Genomic DNA, 12,339 nt, shown 5'->3' on the forward strand with positions numbered 1-12,339 from the left:
GGGAAGTGGAACCCTTGTCAATGACATGAGGATATCTGGGCTAAATGGGAATGTTATTGGATAATTTATAGCCAATTAGCAGGCTGGACAGAAAGCTGTTAACTTGTGCCGTGGTCCCCAGGGGTGGGTTGCAGGATTAATAACATTAAGAATTGGCACTTTTCTAACAGCCTAAAGTTTGCAAGGGGCGATACCAACTTCATTTCACTTGTTCCTTATGTCAACCAGATACGGCAGATGCTATCACCATCCTCAATTTTCCATGAGGAAATTAAAGCCCATTAAAGTGAAATGTCTGAGAAAGGATCTTTCTGACTTTTAGTTAAGTGCTCCACCCACTCAGCCTCCCTGCCTTTTAGTATTCTGTCTAAGGCTCCTGTCCAGGCAATCCTCAATCCCAGAACACCTTCACCTTCTCTTCATTCTCCCTCTCCACTCCAGTGTTGTCAAACGCTGCTGCAAGAAGCCGCATCACTGGGCCAGTCAATTAATATTTTCTTTCTTCTGAGTTCCTTTCACTGCTTTTTAGCATCCCCCTTTTATCTTCCCCCAAATGACCTTTCATTACACTTTTCACTGTGGCTATTCCAAGAATCCTCCTCTCCCCTCAGCACTTCCTCAAAAGATGCTTCTTCTATTTTATCAAGAATATGAGTTCCATCCTCTCCATGATTTCCACCTCAAAGCCTCCTTATAATTTCTCTGCTCCTTCCCTCCTCTGCTCCCATTTTGACAACAAGATGGCTCCTTTCCTAAACCAAAGCCGACCCCCATACTGAGGCCTCAGACCCATCCCCTGCCTTCTCCTTTGGAAGCTTCCCACTCACTCAAGTTCAGGAGACATATGTCTCCCGTCTCTCAACTGTCCCCATTTCGGTCTCTGCATCTCTCTGTGTCATCTTCGTTTTCCTTTTCTATGACCTGGTTTCAGTCCATCTGGTTCCCACTAACCCTTTACTCCATTTCCTCCCGCTCTTGCCATGCTCTCTGGGTTGCAGGCAAACTGGACTGGATCCTACCATACTGACAGACAGAACTGAGGAAGTTCCTCTTTCTCTTCAAACCCAATTCAAAACCCAATTAAAAAAAAAAAAAAACAATTCATAGGAATATGTCATTTCCCACCACTGGACATTTATGCAAATATTCCTCATGCTTGCAGCACAACCCCTCCCTGGACTTCTCAAAATCCTGCCCTTTCTTCAAGGCTCAGATCAGGGCTCCTGTTCTATAAACCTTTCTCCATCCCACTCCTAGTCAATGCTCCCCTTGCTCCACTCTCTCTGTGAGGCAATTATCTGTGAATGCATTCTGTCCTCCTAGCAGATTGGAGTCTCCTCAAAAACAGGGATAAATTCACTTTAAGCTCTATATTCCCTTCGCCTAGCAAAGGATCCAGCACATAGTAGGTGCCTTGTAAATATTTAGTGAATTCTTATGAATTGATTTTTTAAATTGGGTTTTGAAATGGGTTTGAACAGAAAGAGGAACTTCCTCAGTTCTGTCTGAATTTGGTTTGTTTGGGCTTTGGGGCTTTTGAGAGGGAGGAATGGAAGGAAGGCAAGAAAGGATGAGCAGGTATTTCAGTCAAGGAGAACAAGCATGAGACAGAAATAAAAAGAGCAGGATAAGAATAGACTCCAGAAAACAATTCTCTACAGTTTCCTCCAACCCCCAGAGCCTCTAAAAGCCTTCCCTGAGGTTTTACTGTCAGATTCAGGACCTTGTTTGGGTAGAAATGATCTTGTCTATATAGTAAAAATGGAATTCTCCGATTTAGCTCCTTCTCCCCTCTCTTCTCCACTTTTTTCTCGGTTCCTTGTCTTTCCTCTCCTTTTTTTGTGAGCATCTGCTCCTTCCTCCTCCTTCTTCTTGTGCCTCTTTTCTGCATTTCTCTTTGAAGAAGCACCAACCACTTGGTTGGGGAGTGAGGGGCAGAATCAGGGAAGGCTTTCTGTAGGAGATAGTTCCTGAGCTGAGTCTTAATGGAAGCCATGGATCAAAAGAAAAAAAAAGAATTCATTTCTGATTTTCCCCCCACAAACCTTATAATATAACAGCCCACATTTCTGGAGAACTTCAGAAAGTGTTTTCTTCACATAGTCCCCCGGGGCAGACAATAGCATGTGCAGTTTACAGAGGAGGAAAATATGGCATATGTGTCCAGGGTCGTGTGGCTAAAAAGTGACCCTGATTTGATGGGATTTGAACTCAGGTCTTCTTCCTGACGAGAGAAGGAAATGGCTAGTTCCTTCGGTATGTCTGCCAAGAAAAGCACAGATGGGGTCATGACTGAATGATGTGATCCCAAGGATCCTGCCCTTGCTCACTCTAGGCTGACTCTTGGTCTTTGACTAAATTGGCTAAAAAAGCTACTCAGGAATAGAAAGATTGTCACTCTGAGAGCCAGAGGCAGCAGAAAAGCATCGGTATCAATGATCAGAAGCACCAGAAAGAGATGGGAAGCATTTAGGGAGCCCATTTAGAGCGGATTCATCTCTTCCTCCAGAGGAATGGGTGGGTGGCTTAGCTTTGCCCAAGGAAGGCTGAGAATGAGAGCTCCCCCAAGGGATGGCTCAGGCAGCCCTGGCTTCCCCGACAGAGCAAACAGGGAGTTTGCATCTCTTTCTGATTCCACAGGGAAGCTTCATAGCCCCAGTATGGAGAGTGCCCAGCAAATACTAGGTGCTTAATCAATCTTTCCGGCAATAGTGAATTGAAATACAAGCCTTGAATAAACGTTGAACAAATTGAATGGAATCAGATCAGATCAAGGATGGATGTTTCCTAAATCCTTGTGTTTCCCACAGTCTCAAGCACCTATAAATAACATTGCTGGATATATGTATGTGAAATAAGGACAATAATAACAACTAATATTGACATAGTGCTTACTGTTTACAAGTCACTACTTACAATTTTATCTATTTATTTGCTCATTCAATTATTTATTTATTTAATCGTTCATTCGTTCTTTTATTTATTTGTTTGTTTGTTTAGCTTTACAATTATTATCTCATTTGATTCTCACAATAATTCTGGGAGACAGGTGCTACTATTATCCTCTTTTTACAAATGAAAAAACTGGGGCAGGTTTAGGTTAAGTGACTTGGCCAGGGTCACACAGCTAGTAGGTAACTGAGGCAGGATTTGAATTCAGGTCCTCTTGACTCCAGGCCAGGTGCTCCATCCATTGCTCTTAGTCAGATCTGATGAGAAAAGGTTTTGATTTTGGCTATTCAGAGGGTGGGGCTGGGGGCTCATTTCCTTCCCTTGGACTGGTGAGGGAATTGTTATCGTACTAATCGATATTTTATATATGTTTGTACTAGAATCATATCAATTCTGGTCTTTAAGGACCTCTACATAATGATTCCAGCCTATCTTTCCAGTAAACTTTCCCCTTCCTCCTCTTTAGCCTCATCTCTCACACTCCTTCTAAGTCTGTTCGAATCCCTCTCTTCCAAGACCAGCTCAGATGTCACCTCCTCCCTGAAGGCTTCCCAGAACTCTACAAAGAAAATGACTCCCCCTCCAATATCTCACTTCTGTTTGTCTCACTCACCCTGGACACAATCATTCCTAACAAAGAAAGGGAAATCCTTGAGCCTTATTTGTCTCTGCCTCCGATAAACTCTCTAGCTGTGTGTCCTGAGCAAATGATTTTATTTCTCTGACTCAGTTTCTCTTCCAACAATATTTCACTTTTCTTCCCTTTAGGCATCCAGCCAAGCCAAATTACTCTTCATCTTCTGCCTTAGAGGCTGGTTCACTCCCAGCTTTATGTCCTTACTCAGTTTCTACAACTGAAAATGCAGGAGATGGGTTTTAAGGTTTTTTTTTTTCTAGTTTGGCCACTATGCTCCTTAAACGGTCCCAGTGGGGGAGCTGCCCATGGTAAACGCCTGACAAATGAATGTTGCATGGCCTTGAATGTCCATGCTGGTGCACCTTCCTCCCCCTCCCCCGCAGGTAATTTTCTCAAAATATCCAGGTTAACAATTCTCCCAGCTCCACAAGTGGGAGGCTCACATCCTTTCAGAAAAAGTCTCCTTTGCCACAAGCTTGGGATCGTCAGAGCAAAACTGGGCACGTCTTGCGAGGGATGGTCCGGGCCGTAAATCATCCCTTGCACAGATGGACCTTGGAATCATGGCACTGTTTAAATCATGAAACTTTCATATGGTTTTGAGGGGACCACTTGAGTCATGAAACTTTCATATGATTTTCCCATGGCCCCTTTGAGGCAAAACCAGTCTCCGTGGTGACCCCCGGGCAGAAGGGGCTGGGGAGACACCCGGTGATTAGGTTTCTTGCAGAAAGCATGAAAGGAGTTCCTTTTGCTCTGAGCCATATGCTCAGGACACGTGCTGACACATCCCTGCAGCCAGAGCTCGTGTCGCTACCAGCCGGGCATTTGTCGGTCGAGAAGACCAGAAAGGAAGGGTGGACGCCTTGACCAGTGTCACCTCACCAGGCCCACGCCTAGTGACATCCACCCATGTCAGCTGGGCCCCAGAACAATAGCTGCACCTGCTGGGGCTGCCATGTGCTGGGCACAGGACTCCTTTTGTTATCAGTCCCTCTCACTCCAATCATGTCTCCTCCAAATGACACTTGCAGACCCATAGGTCACTTCCTGGGGCCTAGAAAGGAAAGATTTTTGCATGTGTTTTGAGTGGTGGCCACTGGGGGGTTAGAGGAGGGGAGGGATCCTAAATCCCCTCACTGGCTGCCAAATGGGAATGGTCAAAGGTCCCTATTGTTTGGAGCCCCCACCCACCACCCCACTAGAAGGGGGTCCTTTGTCCTCCAGACAATCTGCCAGAGAGCGCAGTCACCCCTCCTCGTGGCCCCCCAGAACCAACCAGCAGGAAACTTCAGGGAGAATTTAATGATCAATCAAGCCCCAGGGGAACCCGGATCATATGGCCCAGCTGGGTCCCTCACCAATCTCTTTTTTTTTTTTTCCTTTTGGTTTTTCTTCTGCAAACTCCAACAGCAACTTCCCTGATCCCTTCCCAAGGCCTTGTTGACAGGGTTCCAGTTTCTCAGCCGTCACTTAATACCCCAGACCATGTCTGAACAGAAACGCCCTTCCAGGCTCACCCAGAAGCAGGAGTTCCCAGCATACTTTCACATGAGATCATGAGAGTGGTTATCTATGCCCCCTTTCCTCCTGGGGGCCCCCACCCCATCCAAACCCCCTGCAGGTATGTGGGTGGCTTCCCTCTTGCTGTTGAAAGCTGCCAGGATGGGAACAAACCCAACTTCTCCTCCGGAGACTTGAAAATTCCACCGAGGCCATCACCCACGATCACACGCCTCCCCCCTAAAACCCCTCCGCTTATAGAAAGGCATAGCACCCTTCTCAAGACTCCAATCCCATAAGTACTTCGGAAGCGCCTGATCCAGCACAGCCATTGAGCTGATTCCTGGAAATTTACCCTTCAAAAAGCCAAAGTCCTTCCAACCAGCTAGCTGCAGAGGTGCTTTAGCACTTGCAGAGCATGTTACAAATAGTATCTCATAGGAAGGACCCTCAAATAAGCTCACAAGGCAGGTGCTATTATTATTCCCATTTACAGATGAGGAAACTTCCCAAAGGTCACCCAGCTAGGAAGGGTTGGAAGAAATATTCAAACTCAGATCCTCTGACTCTAAGGCAGGCTAGTGTGATGCCCAGAGTCATTTTCCAAGCCAGGAAGACTGAGGTCAAGTCCCATTGCTAATCTGGGTGATTTGGGACAAGTTCCTTAACCTCTGAAATTTCTGATACTTTAAGCCGCTGCCTGGATGCAGCGCGTTTGCCCCAACCTCAAGAAGCTTCCATTCTGTGGTACAAAGTGTGTTCCATGTAAACTAATAAGGAGGCAGCTGAGCAGGAGAGAGATTACTGACAAGTCAGAGGGGGATTCGCATGGCAGGCTTTCATGTTTGCTAGGCACTCAGTGCCCGTTACTTTTTTTTCTGCCTTTCCCAACAAGATTAAATGATGCATTGATGGAAAGGACTTTTGTGGCCAACTTGGAACCAAGCAGGTTTCTTTAACATGGCCTCTAGTCTCTGCCCCAAAAGGAGGCAACTCAAAAAGCAACCCCGGCTTGTTGACATAACTTCAACAAACCCTTATTAGGCACCTATTGTATGCCTAGACACTGGCAATAGTAGGAAACTTGGATAAGAAAATAGGATAGGGTCTCTGTCTTCAAGAAGCTAACAATCTGGTAGCGGAATCAAACCAGAAAAGGCAGAGGCGTAAATCACATGACCTGGTCAGCACCTTGGAGAGTTACTCTGCAAAGTGCCACATGGGCGCCTTCCTGGAAGAAGTGGCTTTTTGCCTTGGCTTTTAAAGGAAGAATCGAAATCCAGGAGGAGAAATGGAGGGCAGAGAGAGGGCCTGTAGAGAACAGGGTAAGCTGTTGAAGGCAAGAATGGCTCGGGTTTCTGCTTACTCTCCAGCGCCTAAGCAAAGGCTGGGCCCATAACATAGCATGACAGAACACCCAATGTGGAGGAGGCCGTGGGATGGGGGGGAGACTGATGATTGTAGAGTTTGGCTGGGAAATAGACCGATAGATGGCAGGAGCAAAGGAAATGCTAAAGGACAGCATCAACAGGTTGTGAGGGAGCCCGAAGGCCAGGGAAGAATTTGTAAGGTGTTGTACGTCCTCACTCTCTACGCTTGCGTTGTCTCCTGTTCAGGTGGAAGTGAGGGAGGACCCAGCAGAAATCCAGAAGGAATGGTGAGTATCAAGTATTTATTTGAGCTACAGTGGGCTGGATACTGAGAATACAGAAGCAAAAGCCCAACAATCCCTGCCCTCAAGGGGATTATATTCCTCTGGTTGGAGTCAGCATGTATGTATGTAACAGGACACCATATATACAAGCAGCTTCCTGGGGTAAGGGAACCAGAAAGGACCCGTCCAGGCGGTAGTGCCTTAGCTGAGCCTTGAAGGAAGGAAGAGGAGATAAGAAAACATTCCAGACACAGGGAAAGCAAGCGCAAAGATTCGGCAACGAGAGGGGGGTATGGGGAACAGAAATGGGGCCAGTTTGGCTAGAACACAGTGCCCGAGGGAGAGCAGTAGTGCACAATGAACCGGCACAGTTAGATGGGACCCGGCAGTCAGGGGGCTAGCTCTCCAAGCTTGGAGGGAACCATTCTAGAGCAAAGAAGGAAATCATTAGGACTTGATTGTTTGAGTAGCTATATAGAGGACGAATCAGAGAGGAGAGACTGGTCAGCGAGGCCCGATGAAAGGCTGGTCAAGGTTCAGGGCGAAGGTGAGGAAGCCCTGGACTAGGGGCTGGAAGCACAGCTCAGAGCTGCCCTTGGTCCTGGTCCCACTTCCATATCCCTGGAATCATTTCTGAAAGTTCTTGCTCAATTTAGGTATTCTCCCATTCGACCCTAAGGGCCTGAGGCCACTTCTTAAAGCTTAGCCATGATTGGCCACCCTGCAATTAAACAGCAAACATCTTGGTAAAAGAGCATGTCCCTGTTGGGGGCCTGGGCAGGGGGGGAGGGTCTGATAACCATTCTTATTGCTGGATCATTTGAGCAAATGCCTTGAGGATACTGGCTGATTGATCATGGAAAGCCAGTCACTGGTGGAAGCTTCTAAGCTGTAATTTCAGAAGGGAATAACCTTGAACCCAAAAAGTAATCATCCCTCAAAGATGGCTGGGGCAATGGCTCCGGGCTGAGAGTGGGGGGTCCCATGCCCTCGAAGAACCCGGCTCAAGAAGTGGAGTGGGAGCTGGGGCAATGGCTCTGAGCTGAGAGTGGGGGATCCCGTGCCCTTGAAGGACCCGGCTCAGGAGGTGGAGTGGGAGCTGGGGCAATGGCTCTGAGCTGAGAGTGGGGGATCCCGTGCCCTTGAAGGACCCGGCTCAGGAGGTGGAGTGGGAGCTGGGGCAATGGCTCTGGGCTGAGAGTGGGGAGAAGCCGTGCCCATATCCTTCCCTCATAAACAGTCGATGTGTTACCAGTGAGCTTGGCAGCATGTTCTTCGGCTCAGCTCAGACACAGAAGGGTAATGGAGCACACTGATAGAAGGGCAGGGTCTGTGTCTCACCTGACCTCTGTGACCCCTGGTGCCCAGCCCAGTACTTCGAACACAGCAGGCTCTTCAAAAGCCTTTGTTGAGCTGAATTAACCAAAGAAAACCAATCATTTCCCCTTTTCTTTGTACAAGGCATGAAACAGCAGCCAAGTTAGATGCTGCCCCAAACCAGTCGCTCCAAGGGGACATTGTTTGAAAGCATTTAGTGAATTGTGGGCTGTGAGCTTTACACGGGAGGGTGACGTGGGTCAGCCAAGAAACCCGGTCCGTCTTGGGCTGCGTTCGTAACGGCAGATGGTCTGGGACGGAGCCCTCGGAGACCCTGCCCTCTGCCCCAGCCGAGCCCCGGCCAAGTCTCCACCTTTCATTCCCAGCACCTTGTCTGAGGAAGGATGTTGATCAAATGGAACAGGTTCCAAAGAAAACAAACAGGGTCTCCAGTTCATGTCATTTGAGGATCAGGTGAAGGAAGTGGGGCTGTTTAGCCTGAAGGGCAGCTTTGATGTCTGCTTCAGGGGCGTTCACATGAAAGAGAGGTTAAGCTCATTCTGCTCAGAGCCAAAGGGCACAAGCACGGGCATCAGAAAACGGATGCCAAAAGAGAAAAACCCCAAATCGGTTTGGGCTTTCCAAGGCAGGGAGGACTGTCAAGAGGTGGTGAGCTTCCCTTCCACGGAGGTTTACAATCGTGGGCTCGATCGCCACTGGCTGGGCAGCCTGTGAAGGGGTCACTGTGCTTGACCTCCATGGCCTGTCCTAATAAGTCCTGCTAAAATCTAAGAATCAGGAGCTTTCTCTGTTCAACTTCCCAGATTTACCAGTTCCTGTAATGGATCCTCAGATGAGTCTGAAAATGTGGAACATCACACAAATCCAACAAGATTCACCGACTAAGGCAGGTCTTTCATCCCTCTATCCCCTCCCAAATAGTCCAGAACCATCACGAAGGCAGGAAACCCACCTACCAAACAGCAAACAAGCTGCCAAACTGGACGGGGAACTCACTCCTTGGCAAGAGACTTAACTGTGACAACCTCTCTCTGTCCGGGTGTCTCAGAACCAGGACCTTTTCTTGAGCAGAACAGCAAAGCCACCAAGGATTTTGAATCCCTCAATAGAGCTGGGCCCCCAGCTGAGAAAGGTTCTGAACCCCCAAACTCTTTCTAGCCTGCCCAAAGCAGTAGACCTGAGAGCAAGAGCTCAGGGCACAAACCAAGCCATCCTTAACCCTTCACAGATGTAAGCAGTGAGCCACCGAGTCTTTATTGATGTCATCTAAGGGAAGAAGGGGGACCGACATCCTGCCATTCTGCCATTCTGCCAGCCTGCCATTCTGCCAGGGTTAGGTCCATGGCAGGCTGCAGTAAGAGACTAGCCCATAACCAGCAGGTTTTCACTGGTTTTCAGGATTTTTTAGTATCCATGAGAGCCCAGAGCGTAAGCTGGCAAGGCAGAGTATGGGGAAAGCACCAGGTCAGGCTCAGCAGTCCTTGGAGACCAAGAGCACCATTGATTTTTTTCCCATCTCGGTGGGGATGTGGTTCTGGATGAGATGGGGGACAACCAAGGACAGCTCTGGGAGGAGGCTGAGTTAATAAGATGAGTAAAGGATCCTCCTGTCCAGAGGGGAAGCTCCTCAGAGGGGATCTAATGCAATCACTTCCTTTTACAGAGAAGTAAACTGAGGCCCCAAGAATAGAAGTGACTGATTACGGTTAGCCACAAAGTATCAGAGGGCTTAATTTTTTCAGCCTAGTCCTTCTTGCTTCTCCCCATTCTGAGTAATGACCCCTAAATTCAGTCCTTCTCTCATGCTTCACTTTATCCCCCAGCTAACTTCTCAGTAGCTCCCTTGCCTCAATTACCCCAATTATTTTTCAATTCTGGGATCATCATCAAATCAAGACTGGCCAATCTCCTCTAACAGCCCCCTAATGGGCCCTGAGGCTTTCCAATTTGAACTACTGTTCTGGGACTGCCCAGTGCTGCCTGCTTTCATTAGAAAGTAAGCTCCTTGAGGGCAGGAAGTGGTTTCACTTTATTTGTATCTCCAGTACTAGCAAATCACATTGGTAGCAAATTATACTGCAAGCATTTAGCATATGTTTGTAAATTCATTCATTCTTCATTCCTTCAACTCAGGGGTTCTGCCTCCAGAATGTAGATTCTTTTCCCTGTCCCATTCTGAACCCTAGGAAAAGGCAGAGAAAAAGGCAGGGGGCCTTTGACAGTGGTCAGCAAGAGAACCAAGTGCCCCAAAGGATCACCGAGTCACAAAATCACTGAGTGGGAGAACTGGAAGAGACTTCCTTCAGTGGCATCAAATCTACCCCCTATACTCAAGGAATTCCCACTATCATCTACCCCATGGGAGTTACCTAGTATGGAGCCCGAAGGCTTCCAAATGGCCTAGCCCAGTCCACTTTGGGATGGCTCAAGACCACCTCAAACTTCACTTCATCTCTGTAGCTTCAACATTGTAGCTTCACCATTGGTGCCTCGAGGACCCAACTGGAATCCCTCTTCAGTCCCCCATGCCTTCTCCTATTCAGACTGAGATGTGGCCAACAAATAAGTGGTTTAGAAAGTAAGTTAGCCATCCCATACCAAGGAAAGCAAAACTACCAAGAAAAACATCCTCACTCTCCCTTAATTGAACATTAGCTCCCTGAGGGCAGGGAGGGTCTGGTTTTTGTCTTTGAGTCTCTAGGGGTCATCACAATGCCTGGAACAAAATAGAAGATTCATAAATACGGTTCATTTTTCTTAAGTTGTTTTTCCACCCAGCCTTGATTTCTCCTTTTTAAAGCTGAGCCAGCTACCAAGGCTCCCACAAGTGTGTGCCTCAACTGGAATTAAATGGGGTTCAGAAGGAAAGCAATAAATTAATCAACAAGCACTTATTAAGCGCCTACTATATACCAGGCATTTGCGGCAGACACTGGGGATTCAAGTATAAAGAATGAAATGATCCCCTCACAAAGGGCCACACTCTCAGCATAGTTGGGAGATAGGACTAAAGAACAAAAAACGATTCTAAAACACGGAAGACCAAACTAATCAGCAAGCCTGTGTGTAGTCAGGACTCTTCCCACTGTAGGACTTCCAAGAAGGAACTCGCCCGTGGAAGAAAAAGATGGCTGCTCTTGCACCAATTAATTGGACAAAGAAATACTTTGGGGCTTGGAGTACAGGTGAACAGAGTCCAGAATTGCTGCTTGGAAGGAGTTTGGAGCATGGAAAACACCAGGAGAAAAGAAGGCCGGGGGTAGAAATGCGGCTCATTTCCAAACCCGCAAATTGCCCCGTACTTCGAACAAGTAGAAGCTGTTCCTCGTATAATCGCGTATTTAATATTTTGGAGGGCAAATAGCACCAGCACTGGCGTTTTCTCACAAAGCCCTTGTTCCCATGGCACAGAGCAGGGAAAGGGTCTGGAAAATACTGCTCTGGCCAACACAATGGGGCTTCTCTTTGGGCCCCGTGATGGGGGAGCGGCGTTCTGAATCCCCAGGCCCGCCTTTCAACACCGAAAGTTTCTCAAAGCATGTGGAGGGTCCGGACATGATCCTGAGAGGCAGCGAGGGGGCTCTAATTGGCCCTCACCTCGCCCAGCCGTCCACCACCTGAGAAGGGGCATTATGTTTCCCCAACTGGGCCCCTGAGTGTGTTTAATTAGCATCTATAAAAACCTTCCCAAGCAAGCGCTCAGCGAGCTCGATTTCATCTTTCATGGTCCATACTGGTATGCAGCTCACCTGGAAGAAGTGGCTGATGCCGAAGGAATTTCTCTTAAATGGGTTCCAGATGCCTCGTTTGCCCAAAGAAAGGCCTTCTGATGAGGCAAGGCTTTGGGGGGGGGGGGGCTGGGGCAGCCCCCGCTCCCCTGAGCCGGGGAGGCTCAGAACACACCCTCCGCCACCCGCTGCTGCTGCTGTTTAAACACAAGACGTCATGGCCCATGATATACGGGATTATTCCGAAGATGATTTCATTGGGGGAAACGGCTCCCCGAGCTGGTTCTGGCCGGCGCAGGTATGGCAGACAGCCCTACTGTGAAGTGAACTATTCAACCCACCGCAGGACGCTGACCCAGAAAGCTCCTTGGAATTCCTAAGTTTTATTGCCAATTATCCAATAGCTGAATTCACAGCCAAGAGCTCATGACTTCAGGCGGCCTCCGAGTGGGACCTACCTTCAGAGGGCCAAGAGGGAAGAAAGGGCTGCCATGGGTGCCTGCCTCCTGCCCCAGGCTCTGAGGGTC

This window comes from Sarcophilus harrisii, chromosome 6 (assembly GCF_902635505.1).
Source record: "Sarcophilus harrisii chromosome 6, mSarHar1.11, whole genome shotgun sequence".
Taxonomy (NCBI): domain Eukaryota; kingdom Metazoa; phylum Chordata; class Mammalia; order Dasyuromorphia; family Dasyuridae; genus Sarcophilus; species Sarcophilus harrisii.